This window comes from Cheilinus undulatus, linkage group 1 (genome assembly GCF_018320785.1).
Source record: "Cheilinus undulatus linkage group 1, ASM1832078v1, whole genome shotgun sequence".
NCBI classification, from domain to species: domain Eukaryota; kingdom Metazoa; phylum Chordata; class Actinopteri; order Labriformes; family Labridae; genus Cheilinus; species Cheilinus undulatus.
Window position 1 is genome coordinate 26,995,271 of NC_054865.1, and position 14,137 is coordinate 27,009,407.

General features: G+C 41.4%; 1 protein-coding gene across 1 annotated transcript in view; it reads right to left on the reverse strand.

The window, feature by feature from the left end:
- znf710b (zinc finger protein 710b) overlaps positions 1–13,733 on the reverse strand; it is a 50,924-nt gene extending 37,191 nt beyond the window's left edge. Inside the window, exon 1 of the mRNA XM_041787767.1 lies at positions 13,611–13,733. The gene's annotated coding sequence lies outside the window, so the exon portion shown is untranslated. The remainder of the gene's footprint in view (positions 1–13,610) is intronic.
- Between the last annotated feature and the right edge of the window lie 404 nt (positions 13,734–14,137).

Genomic DNA, 14,137 nt, shown 5'->3' on the forward strand with positions numbered 1-14,137 from the left:
ACTCTATACCCAATTTTTTCGTGCAAATTGAATCAATGCAAGCTTCCAAACCAGCAAAATCATTTCCCAGCACAACATGGCTGCGGATATTTAAGTTTCACTCTGACGAGCACACATGGTGGTGGTGCCGATTTTTAAGGCAGAGTAACAAAAATGTCCTCCTCTCCAACACCACCTGATGTTTGTCCTCTCCTCATATCTGTCTGTAGTCAGTGCTTGTGTTTTTGCCTCATGTAGCCTGGTAGAGAGGGAGACAGGCAGCAGGCAGCCCGACATGTCCATATGAGCGCAAATGCGCTAGTCGCACAGCTGGAGCTGTTTCCAAACTAACAGGACTTTAGTGAAATATTTACCAACATAATCTCCTCTGACCTCAGATATACGACTTAAAAATACTCCGGATCAACCAGCTCACTGAAATGACTCCTCTGAACAGCGTGGAACACCAACAGGTGAGCCAGTCTGTGCACTGTGGAGAGAGTTAACTCCTCTCACCGCGAGCCTCAGCGGCACCCTACTCTGTGATTTTAGAATGTACGTAATATACTCGCAAAATCGTGTCGCTCCTGACGTGCAAAGAAAGGCGCCATTTTTCTTAAGTAGCCGGCATGTATTTTAAAATCTTGTGTACCCCTGGAGTGCCTTCACCTACGTGTACCCCTGTTTGAGAACCACTGATCCAAGCGCGTGCTGGCCGCGGTTTCTGCTTGCATCACCACAACATTGTGTTTCAGCCTTGTTGTTTCGGTGATAAAAGTCTTTCGGCCAAAAACCGAAAATGCACTTTTGGGCCATTTTCGCCCGAAGATTTTTGGTGCATCCCTAATTCATAGCTACCACAATAATACCACAGTAACCAAAACACAAGCCCCCAGTACAGTGTGAGTTCTGTTTTTTTCTCTGGTTGGCCAGTATTGTTTTTTTCAGGGCCGATGTCAATACCAATTATTAGTAATTTATGATACTGATAACCAATATATGTAACTGAAATGAATTTATTATGATGTACAAAATGTACTTAATATGCCAAAAGTAAAACAGCATGAAATATGAAGGACATAATTCCTTTTTTTTTTAAATAAATGTACTTCTCCAAAGTACAATGGTGACACTATTATAAACTTAAAAGCCTTTTTTCAGGCATTTTTATAAACTCTTCAAGTTCTACTTGATACAAAAAATTGCAGCTGATAATGTAAAAGCACATCCTGACATTGTGATTGTGATTAGATTAATTGTGCAGCACAAGTATTGTCTTTTTCAAGTAATCTGACAACTCTAAGAGCTTTACACCACAGATCACACTTAAGGCTGGCTCAAACTACACGAATTCAGTCAGACTTTAGCCCGACTGCAACGTCACAGCTAATGTCAAAACTCGGGCCTGATTTAGAGCATGGGGAATGACAAACAGTCTTGTAGTGTGACATAATTAACATGTCTAAGACGCCCCATGACCACGATTCAACAAGACTAGCATTTCAGAATTTTTCTTACATCGTCGCCTAGTTTGACACTGACCTGACGTCAATGGCATGAACGCTGCCGTCTACCAACAGGAGAGTGTTTGCTCCTTATCTTTACATCATCATTTACAAGAATCCCTTTTTCTCCCTTCAGGGAACTGATGTGTACATTCTGTTTTATTTACTTTATCACATGCATACCTTAAGTTCTGTCCAAGGGAAAGCCAGTCCATGTTGTCCTCCTCTTGATACATCCATAACTGTTATCCATGATCAAATCCATAATTGTTTCCTATTTTCCTTTTTTATGAGCAAAAGACCACTTAAATCCATTGACTGTAGAAAGAATTGGACAAACCGTGTGTGACATCAGTTGTCTGCTTTCAACAGGCGGACTCAAACGGCTCTTGAAGCCAATCCGTGGAGGCTTCCATATTGAAATCGCGGTCTCAACTGAACTCTGGATCAACCTAACGGCTTGCCCACTAAGTGCGACTTCCTGTCAGCCTGCTAGCTAGCATTCTGGTTGACAGAAACGGAGCCTCTGCCTGCTGAGCTATCTGTCAATCAAATGAGACGAGCCAATCAGCTTTCATCCTAAATATAATCCAAACGATCGTGGTACAAAAAAATTCAACCCCCATACAGTGGGAGCACAATAAGACACTAGCTAATGAGATACAGTTGTTGTTTTGAACCAGGCTTTAAACCAGTTTATTTCTAGTGTCAAAACCGGCTGTTTAACATGTGTCCAGACGGGACTTTCGGTGTTCCTGCAGCCAGCCTTAAGTGGACACTCGCGGTATAGCAATATTTTGCACTTCCACATTGCCTTCATTTTTCAGGACTGGAGGTTGCCGCTTGCTTAAATCACATAGAGCGCTTCTGTTGTAGAGTGACTGATACTCTTTGACCCTCCTTCCTGTCAACCTGTGAACAGTTATGGTGGTGACGTCAGCATACGTTGAGCGGTGAGGATCACTCTTATAGTGTGGCAAGGCTGCCGGCCAAGATGGGACAAGATTTTGGTCGCACGGTTTGACATGGTTCCATCATGAACAACCAAAAAAAACGTGTTGTCTGAGTCGGTCTTCAGCCATTCACACTCATTCACTCCACATCCACACACTGATGGCAAATGGGGCTTTTCCACTGCGGCTTTTGGCTGTGCCAAGCCAAACCAAGCCGTGCTGATTTGCATTTCCATCACCAGTTTGGCCACGCCGAGCCACGCACAAATGGCCCTGCTCAGCAGGCCAGCCCCACCTTCAAGCGCCACGCTGATGTTGAAGCGCTTTGCGGGGTCAATTTGCTGGGGGGATTAACCCCCTCTGCTACTGATAACCCTTCCATGATAAATTTTTACATTCCATCCCTGCCTCTGCTCCAGCTGTCCATAACTCTGTTACAGCTGTGTCAGCATTCACTGTATGACTTAAATATTTGTGACACAAGACCAAAACTAGAGATTTTTGTGCATACTATAGTTGCGGACGGCTTCTCTCACTGACGAGTACAATCAGGAAGGACCAGGTGCAGATCCAGGAATACACCTTTTTCTGCTTCTTCTCAACTTCTAATAACAAAAGTTTAACCCTTTCTCCTTCTTACATACAAATAAATTCTGTTAACATTCAGCCCATGACTGAGTCAGTTTTTAATATATTAACTGGCGCTACTAAATGTTCTGTTCTCACTGCCCAATCCAAAGATATGATTGTGTTCATTTTCTGCTCTTTAGAGACCCACAAATCGATAGTAAGGAGACTGTTCTTTAACTTACTGTATATGCAGGAAAAATCTCTCTTTTTTGATGATGAGTGTGAATTATTGTTTGTTACAGATCGCAGAGAGAGAGAATGTTAAAAGAGCAACTTGCAGCGCTGTCGGTCTATAGTTTGATTTTAGCTTTAATACAATGTAAGGTCATTCATACCAGACAGTGCAGAGAGTTGAGGAGGGCTCAAAACACTGCGTCATCAGCTCTAGACGCGCCCTCAAGCAAGGAGCTCGGTTGTGGTGGAAAAGCAAATCCCCTACTGCTCTAAGCAGGTATCACTGCAGCCTGGAGCTCTCATCTCAAGCCATCTCGTCTCATGCCCGTGCATGAGCCAATCAGCTCATGTGTACAACGGCCACTTGACGGGGTCAAAAACACAAATTCGCTATTTTTTTTAAAAATGGATTCGCAGGTAAGTTCACGAGTGTTTGTTATAATCCACTCTAAAACGTTTTGCTGTACAATGAAAACGTCATACTGAACATAGAACAATAAATATTTCATTTATTTGTGTCTTTTAAGACTCATTTTATGTATATACTCTATTTTCTTCTTACACTTCACAGGAAAAATTGCTCTATCTGCAATTGCTTATCTTGTTGGGTGTTTGTGTGTGTGTGTGTGTGTGCATGTGCACTATCACTTATACACAAGATAAGCAACAGTGCATTCACAGAGCCTGCGAGCTGAGGCACAATAATTACAGAGTAATGCTCAGAGAGATACAACATTCTCTAACAACAGTGGACAGAAATACCCCAAGCAGGATTCGATTCAGTACTATGTTTAAAGCAACTTTTCATCCAGGATTACTGTAATATAGTGCAAAAATATAATAATGAATACAGGATGGATTTTCAGTCCGTCTATATTCTTTATTTACCTTGAAGACACATATTGTAAATATTTTATTCATTAGCTTGATTGTCGAAAACAGGAACAAGACATTCAAGCTTTTATTTTGAAACACTGGAAGCTCAGAGTCGTACCAGGCGAGAGGGCATGAGGCGAGAGTGAATGAGATGAGAGGCCCCAAGCTGCAGCCATACAGTCTTGTGCTGGGCTGCCATGCCGAGTTAAGCGGAGCTGCGCCACGTAATGGAAAGCCCCAAAAGGCTGCTATGCTAGGCTATCAGCAATAGCTAATCCTATTCATACGCCACTGACACAGCAGCGGGCAAAAACTGGGATTAAATATCTTGCCCAAAGACACATCACTATGTAAAAGCAGGTGCTGGGGATCAAACCCAAAACCCCCCGGTTAAGAGATGCCGACTCTACCAACAGACAGGGGCACTGTCACCCCCATATGTGAGGCTGATCCTAGGAGAGTGGATTCTCACTATCAGCAGACCTTGATGGGCCTGTTCAGTTTGGCTGAGCTTAACTTTGTGCGTTGTTAGAAATGGTCAGTGATATTTCAGTGACAAATTTTTTTCCTTTTTAAAAATAAAGTTCATATAGAAAGGAGTCATTTCATCCACCTGCTCTCTCTCTCCTCTTTTCCTCCTCCTCCATACATGTTTCTATGTCAGGGCTGCTGTGAGAAGGATGCACTGTGTGTGGCATTTGAAATCTCAAAATGACTTCAAGACTCAAATAAGAAAAATATATATAGTTGATTTCAAATTAATTTAAAAAATAACATTTTTAAAATCCCAATACATACTGCAGAAAGGAAAACTTCTGCAATGTCAGTTTTTACCCATATTGTTCACCATTATCTCCCACTGAATGTTACTGTGCAATAATGAGATTTAATGCATCTACCATCAACATGGATTCCTACATACAGGAGCATTTAGAAAGAATTCAGAGCCCCTACACTTTTTTCAGTTTTGTTTGTTATTCGGCCTGATACTACAGTTGGGGGAAAAAAAAAACAAAAAAAACCTCAGTAATCTACACTCAGTGCCCCATAATGACAAAGTGAAAACAGAATTTTAGAAATGTATGCAAATTTATTACAAAAAAAGCTGAAATAAGACATTTACAGAAGTGTTTAGACTCTTTGCAAAAACACTTGAAATTTAACTCAGGCTCCTCCCATTTCTATTGATCTTCTCGAGATGTTTCCTACACCTTTCTTGGACTCCAACTGTGGTATATTTAGTTGATTGGATATGATTTGGAAAGACACTAGAAAGTCTCACAGCTGACAATGAATATCAGAGCAAACACCAAGCCATGAGGTCGAGGAACTGCCTGCAGAGCTCAGAGACAGGATTGCTGACAGGCATGGACCTGAGGACGGCTGCGAAAACATCTCTGCACTGAGGGTTCGCAAGATCACGTTGACCTCCGTAATTCTCAAATGGAAGAAGTTCACTGATTTGTCAGTGAGGAAATTGGTGGGTCGCAGGCTAGGAACCACTGGTCTAGACCACTTTTTTTTTTTTTTTAACATTATTCACAAAGACCCAATATTAATCCACCATTAGAACAGCACAAACAAATTTATAGTGGCAAGGAAAAACTTTATTGAATTGCATCAAAGCCGTTTTGGGTTTGAGTAGAGGGAGACGCAGAAATACAGAGAAGGATAGAGACAAATATTCACAGCAAAGACAATAACATAAACTCTTAAGTACAACACTGTAATGCCAATAAAAAGAATAAAAGTGTGTAGTACTGGTAGGGGTGCACGGTATATGAGGTAGACGGTATAAATGATATAAATTTGGCCTACAGTAGAGATCTGTACTCTACCGACCAATTGCGATAACACTCGTTGATGACATCATCGTATCTGCCTCAGTGTGACAATCACAGACATAATAAAGAGTAGATGCCGCATCAACCGCTACTACCTATTGGTGCTGACGAGCCATGGGGCCGCCATCTTGATCCAGTCACCCGCTCCACTCAGCGTAATCTGTTTTGCAGGCGCAATAAAGTGTCAGCACATTTAATCAATCATAACTCGCTGAATACTTAGCTGATTTTCATGCGTTTTTTTTTCCCCTGAAAACGTCATACATGTAGGTATGATACAGGACACGTGGTTTGGCGTATTTTAATATTCATAGTGGGCTTAACAGTAATAGAATATTCTGATATGTGTTATATGTGATGTATGACAGGTATTTTGCAAAGCACACACGAGATATATAAAATATATATATATGTTAAATTATATAACTTGAACATGCCACAGGATAAACACGTCCAGATTTTTTTCTTCCAAAAAGTGAAAATTAGATTTTTTATGCTTTTACTTTGCCTCCCCCCTCACAAACATACATGAACACTTTAAGACCATACTAATAACAGCGCGGGGATATGATTTGAATGAAAGACTCTTATAGTGGGATTCTGCTTACGTCCTCTTGTAATTATTTTATCCCAGAGGAGCCTCAGGTAAGCATCAGCCTATTAAAGTTATTAATATTATGATAAATTATAAACATTTATCACTCACTTATTCAACAAGCTAACGTTAGTTTGTTCATGCTTGTTGTTGACCTGTACTCACAGACGGACACACAATCTCTCCTGTCTATCATACACAGACACACACACACACACACAACTGCTCATGTCGCCCTCTGACTGTGAAGCTTGCGCTTCTCCTTCCTCTCTCCATGAGGCAAATATCATGGATTAGATGAACGCCTGACAGTCAGTTACCATTGTTTTTGTCCAGTCTTGTAACAGAAACAGAACGAAAAGCTCCGCCGGAGTTTTTACGACAACGTGCTGTTTTTAGATCACTAGCGTCTCATCTCCATCATGAGACAAGGTTGATGATGATTATAACTTATACAGTATAATTTACATTTTTACATTTGATAAAAAAGATTCTAATTCTTAAGGCATGGCGGCTTTTATTTTGGCGTGGCGGTGCGCCACGATCAATTACATGTAGCGGAAACCCTGATAGGATGACTGGACCAAGATGGCGGCCGTATTTCTTGCGCCTCAGCAGTCAATGCAGCGTCTACTCTTTATTACGTCTATGGTGACGATGGCTTCAAGCACAGAGACCACAGAGCAGGAGGAGCTGGTTAAAAAAAAAAACAGTGCTACGTAGAGGTGGGTGGTAAACTGGTATTAATACCGTCCCACAGTTAGCAGAGAGAGTGAGTTGTGACACACAGCTCAGGCTGAGTCGGGTCAATAGCACGTTTAGCTCCAGCATTACATGTAGCCAGGTAACTAACTGAATGTCAAGGACTCTTGCCGCTGTAACTAGGCACAGTTAGAAGGCAAAACACATATTTTTCCTCTCAAAGTCTGACGACTGTACAGCAACAAAGTCAGTATTCTGTCTCTGTCAGCCTGCCTGGGGCAGTGATTTAACACAAGCTAAGTGCTGCTTCGGCTGGTCTCAGAGCCCAGTGCTGCAGCTCTTCCTCTTACAATGGCATAAACAACTGTTTAAAGGTCTATTTTAACTTTTGACTTTCTTTCTAAGTCCACAGTGAGTTAAAGGCCCAGGCTGCAATGTTAAATGGGGTCAGAAAAGCTGCTGTAAACTAGCTGTATTCTCCGGTACGGCAGCCAAAGCTAAGCTAACTCAATGCTAAACACAATACTTCCATCAAGCTCTTCAAAATAAAAGTCTGCGGCTGTTATTTTTCTGAAACGCTTTTATTGTGAACGCCTTCACTAGGAAACGTGTTCAAGTCATTAGCAGCTTAACACACCTCATGAGTTTAGAGATGAAATGCAAAACTTGGATTGCAGTTAGACAGAAGTAAACCTAGAGAGATTAAAAAAAAAAAATCAAACGTGTTCTGTGTTCCTATACTTACAGATAAATTGAGTATGCCATCAAAGGCTTGTTTTAAGGGGAGAAGGGGGTTAATAACACTTGAATTTGGATTAAAAAGCATGATCTCTTTTTAATTTTGTAATATTGTGATATGATACCGTTATCATCAAAGGCAAGAAAAATACTGTGATATGATTTTTAGGCCATATTGCCCAGGCCTAAGTACTAGCAGGAAAACAATAGAAGACATTAGCCTAATCATTCTGATAATACAGTATAACAATGCTGTAATGTTAATGAAACGTAAAGGTTTGATATCTGTAACGTTTGCATGATAACAAAATATAATACAATACAATTTAATACCATACGACTCCCTATACCTGACCCATGACAGTATCACAATACAGCAATGCTTCATTAGTTTCACACATCACAAAACCACAGTAATAAACAATACAATGATACAACACCTGATCAACTGAAAAATATTAAATTTTGCTAAAAAGGAACAGAGTTAATGAGTTAATTAATGACTCATTCATAGTCATTCATAAAAGCCCCACCATGAGGAATAATGGAGCACTGAGTCAAATTGGTACCATATTTTCCCTACTAAAATATTGGTATTTGTCACCAGTGATACCATAATACTGTCACAGGAGTCAGCCACAGCCCCAGTGAAAATGTCATCAAAGGAAACATAAAATGTGAGTACAGTCACAGACTCTTTTTGGAGTAACAGGGTACATATAGTTACAGCCTCCAAAACGACCAGGTAACTACCACAGCATCACTGGTACAGCAGAGATTCATGACTGTCATAGAGACACGGGAACAGCCAGAGAGGGAGAAAGAATGGGAAACAGAGACGATAAGAGAAGGAGACAAAACAGAGAGGAATCCACACTCACACATACACACACAGAGCTAAAATTACATTCAAGAGGGCATGAACTAGGCCACTGCTCTGCACTATGCTGGAAAGTGGTAGTTAGCTAATTGAACAAAGGCTTGCACAGACCTGAAGGCAGCCCTGAATGAGGTTAGCGGTTACAGGAGAACAGAGTATTTCGTTTTTCAAACAAGAAATAGCTTCAGCTCTTTAGTAATGAGCAGAATTGACAATATTTAGTTCTTTTAAACTGTAGCAAATGAAAATAAAAGACAAAATCTTTCTCCTTTCTGCATGCAGAGAATTTGGCAGGATGTGAGAAGACCTACTGGCAAACTGACTCACCAGACAACTAGTAACAACTTCACACACAAAGCTGGCAGAGGGAGCCTACAGTCAGACAGACCAAACTGACCAGTATGACGGGCAAATAATACACCTTACAAACTGCAGCTTTATATATTTATATATAAACTCCTGCTGCTCTTTGTAGCAGACTAAGATGATTTGAAAATATAATATGCACTGACATAAATTGTTTGAATCTTCACTAACAGGTCAGTATTAGAATAACATTGTAGATTTCTTCCCTGATATCTCCAGATTCTCGTAAATAAACTACATTAATCAAATGTATTGTAAGGCACCGCTTAGGCTATGACAATAACACGCTGTCTAAATGCCAATACTTTGATCCTTTTTGATACATTAACCATCATCAAGGATTTGGGGCCAGCTGATCAGGCTCCAGGAGGGCCCTGGTTGGCCCCATGATGCAGGGAGAGGGGATGCTGACATCTCATCTCCACATTCACTCAAAACAAGAGCAAACTGCATAGAGCTGCCAAAGTTATGGTAGCTTGGTGCTTGGGTGTTCAAGTCAGTCAGTAAGCTAGAGTCAAAGTCTAAAACTAAAAGGATTCTGATCCCTACATCTCCCTCATTTAAGTTACTTTTATAAGCAAACAATACAATTTAGTGAGTTTTCTTTTTATTTGAACAACCTAGTTTTTATTTAGTTTCAGTTAACTAAAATGATTTTTACATTTTAGTTTTAATTTTTTAGTTTTAACTAACTATAATAACCTTGATCGGGATATTATAACACAAGGTATTATTTCCCTTATCAATATGATTACAGTTACATTATCTCAGCTTAGTTGTGGAAAAAAATGAATTATTCTTGTTAAAACGTTTGTTTACAGCAGTGGTTCTCAAACTGGGGTCTGAGGTCCCCTGGAGGTCCGTGAAATAATTCAAAATAAATTATAGAAATTAATTAACCTTGCAAAGCAGATGGATACGCCCGTTTCCGTGTTTCTCACTGGTGAATCCATCTTGCAAAGCTCCTGTCTGAACCGTTTGGGCCCGGTTAGAAAGTGACAGGACCAATCAGCGATGAGGAGCAGTACTTTCAGGCGCTGCAGAGTTGTGATGTAGGCAAGCAGCAACAAGAGGCCAGTGTAATCATGGCAGAAGAGATTAGCGTGGATGCTGCTAAAGCGCCAGTTTTATAAGAACTTGATGACACTTCTTTTTTAAAAGAAGAACAAAGAACAGCAGTGAGTTTTTTTCTTTTCAAAAACACCAACAGTCATGCACTGACATGTCTACAGTCACCATGGTTTGCGGCGTTATGCAGTTCTCTATGACTGTCTAACCATGACTGTCTTTACCTACTTTGGTGAATGTTTAGATATTTTTACTAAAAAATCTGTGACTTGTTAGGAATACTCAGAGAATTACTAAGATCCTTAGGGTCTATCCTCTAGGAACCAGGAGTAAGTACAGCTTCTTGTGGCAGTCCAGAAGTTTTGTAGTATTTTACACAAGAACTTAAAACCATCATCCCTAAGCCAGCATTCTAGGAAAAATCAGAGGATCAACAGAGTCATGAAGAAATATCCTCTGGGGATCATGATTGCCAAACTTTATATCAATCTGCAGCGGTTAACTGTTGTCATAATTCATGCAGAAACACGGTGGCTGACACACAAAGACAGACCCCTATGCTTGAAACCATCCCAAAAGCCTGTAAACTGATACTGATTTTTAAAATAAAGACTCAACTGTTTAAATTTGGGGACATGGTCATTTTTATCAACAACCATACTAAGTAAGTGGTTATTCCATGTAACAGCACAAAGCTTAATGTTAGTGTTATTAACAACCATTTAATGTTGAAGCCTTTATCCCCAGAGGGGCTGGGTATTGTGGTGTTAAAACAGCCCTACACATTAATCTAATACAATGTATACCAACAAACTGTCGATTCTCTCTGGAGGTTGTTCAGCATGGCTGGGACCAACAGGCCCCACACATTAGGCCTTTGTGCTTCGAGAAACATCAGCCTCTTTTTTTTAAACCCTGCCTGCAGCACAGCCGAGCTGCAATGTGCTGACACCATCATCAGCTATTCTAAACCTTTTAGCACTGCTATATTCCCACATCCAGATAAAGAAAGAAGCAAGGGGAAACATGTGAGCGCTTCAATTTAATTTATCTTAATTAAATGTGTCTAATTTTCCACACTGGTATGATTGGTGCTGTGTGTTTTTTAAGGAATATTATGGATGTGTAGATGAGTCTGGCTGGACCTCGTTCAACACAGTCACCCTGCAGCTGATGATCCATGGATGAACAGCTTATGATCCCCTGAGTAGCATACAGATTGTAGCAGCAGCAGCAGCAGCAGCAGCAGCAGCATTGTAATAACATATTATTGATCCAAACTTGGGGAAATTCATTCATCACTGTACAAGCCAAGCCAAGCAAGAAATAAAAAAGTGTTCAGTTAAACTTGGAGGCATAAATCCTGCAAAGTATGAGACTGGATTGTTGAGAACTTGCCAGTAGTTTTTGTTGATCTCTGCAATTTCTTTTCTGGTGCACTCATATTAAATCAAGTTAGGGAATCAACATTGAGGACATCATGCCACAATCTACTCTGTCATTAAGCAATCTTTCTCCAAGAACCAAATCACAATGCACAGTGAGCACAAACAGAGATAAAGGCAAAGAGTATCAGACAGGATCATAACACAAAGTTAACACTGAAGACGATGACTACAGCAGCCAAGCTAGCAAGGCAGATAAATATTTGGCCAGATGGCTTTGAGCTAAAACAGAGAGTAAAAATGGTTCAAAGCTGCATTCACAGAGTCAAAGTACTCCAACGATTGGTCTGCTTGATAACTCAGGAAAGTGGAAAGAGGTGATAGCCTCAGAGGTGGAGGTGGGCTCGACAATGAGAAAAACTACAGCAGCATCACTTGACCAACACTCACGGAAACAAAAAAAGGCCTAAAAGGGCTGAAGCTGCTCAGGTCAAGAGCTCTAAGGTAAGAGGATCCCCTGCCAAAAGCTGGCTAGAAAAGTGCGAGTTGGACAGAGATGGTTGATGCCCTGGACCCCCTGTGGTTATAAGATGATTAAGCTAGTTAAGTCAAAGTGTCATTTCAGGACTCATGGCAGCAGAAATGGGTCATGAACGGAGAAAAGAAACAGAAGATCAGCAGTATGATCAAGGCCATCAATGTGGCAGTGACACCTTGATGTTGAGTCATTTGAACATTTCAATCTAACTGACCATCAATCATGTGACCCATAGACCACAAGGGGAGGATGTCTTTTTAATTACTGCCAGCCACTGAAGTGCACTGACTACAAACTGCATCACAGCGTATCTATAGGCCCCAGGCTGCCAACTGGTATGCACATTATGCTGCTGCCTTGCTGCATGCAGTGCACCATCTACATTACATGATGAGGCACTGTATGGCAAGTATGCAAGGGGGTCATCAAGGTTGTACCCCTCTCTCTCTGGATTTAGAAAAATCCTTAATATGGCACGGAAGCAGTCTAGAATAAAATGCAAACCAGGACAGACATAGAGGACCTTCACGTCCCCTGACAGCCAGTGTGAGATATGCCCTGCCCTCATTAGAGCAGAGGGGGGCTACCTGTGGCCTATCAGTGATCTCTGACAGTCCATCAGCCAGCCTGTAGTGGCCTGTCTCCCCCACAGGAGCAGGCTACAGGTCATCTACTGCAGTGCATCTTGATGATGCTCCGTGGTGTCAAAATGTCCCTGTCTGCACTGGGTTGCGACCAAAATGTGCAAACTGCCCGCACTGTACACCTAAGCTGACCGGAACTAGCGCTATCTTGATAGTGAAATAAACCCCAAAACTTGTCCTGTATCTTTAAAAGAAAAGACCCGACAACTTAACGGCAAAAAACTTTCTTCAAGACAGGCCTACGCACGACATCTTGGCCTCCCGCGTCCTGGGCATGACGAGGTGGGCTCAGCGTATGCGGTGGGTGCAGATTAGTGATGGGGCAGCTAGACCCGGGCTAATATGGCCTGGTGTAGCCCCTACTCCTTTATGCGCCTCTTTCCCCATTCTCTCCATTCCCCTTCTCCCCCTTTCTCTCGACGCCATCTGTTTGTGGCATGAGAGAATGTGGAAGTAAAAAAAGAAAAGACGACATTTTGACTGTAGTTGCTGACCTACATCGACCATTTGTTTGAAGAATAGCGTGAACACCGCGCCGAAAGACGCCTGTGTAAAACGCACGGGCTGTAAAATCGCCATAGATACCGCGCATACATTTTCTCGCCTGCTCAGGAGGAATTTAATAAGTTACGGTTGAAACACTCCTCCGCCTCACCGGGCCGGACAAGTCAACGCTGCACAAACATTTCCTACATTATCTCCAAATGAAGAGAGACAGAAAACAGCAACTCACCTGATTCCAAAATCGGTTTATGGTGGCGACGTAATTGTGGTTAATTTTAATGTGGGAAAACAGTTACAACGGAGGGTCCCCGTTGTGTGGAGCAGGAAGGAGGGAAGGGAAGGCAGGAGAGAGGGGCTGACGTGAATGAATAAACAACTGAGCTCCTCCTCAACGCCACAAGTAAAGGCGGTATGAGGCTCACTTAGTGAAAACCATCAATGCACGTCAGACATCATCCTAACGCACTGTTAAACAATCAATACTTAAGGTTAAACCAGCTAGTCACAGCCTTTCCGACTAGTTTGTATTAAAGCCATGCACGAGACGTGAAGGTTTAGCTATTTAAACTGCGTAATGTCTCATGCCAACTAATCAGACGTATATTTTTTTATTCTTACTGTAATATTGACAAACATAACCTGAGTTATTTTACTGTAAAACACATTATTTGTATGACACTAAAATAATCCACGAGGTGGCGCTGTGTCTGCATCCCAACAACTGCACCTAATTTAATGCTGGCGATTGCAAAACTT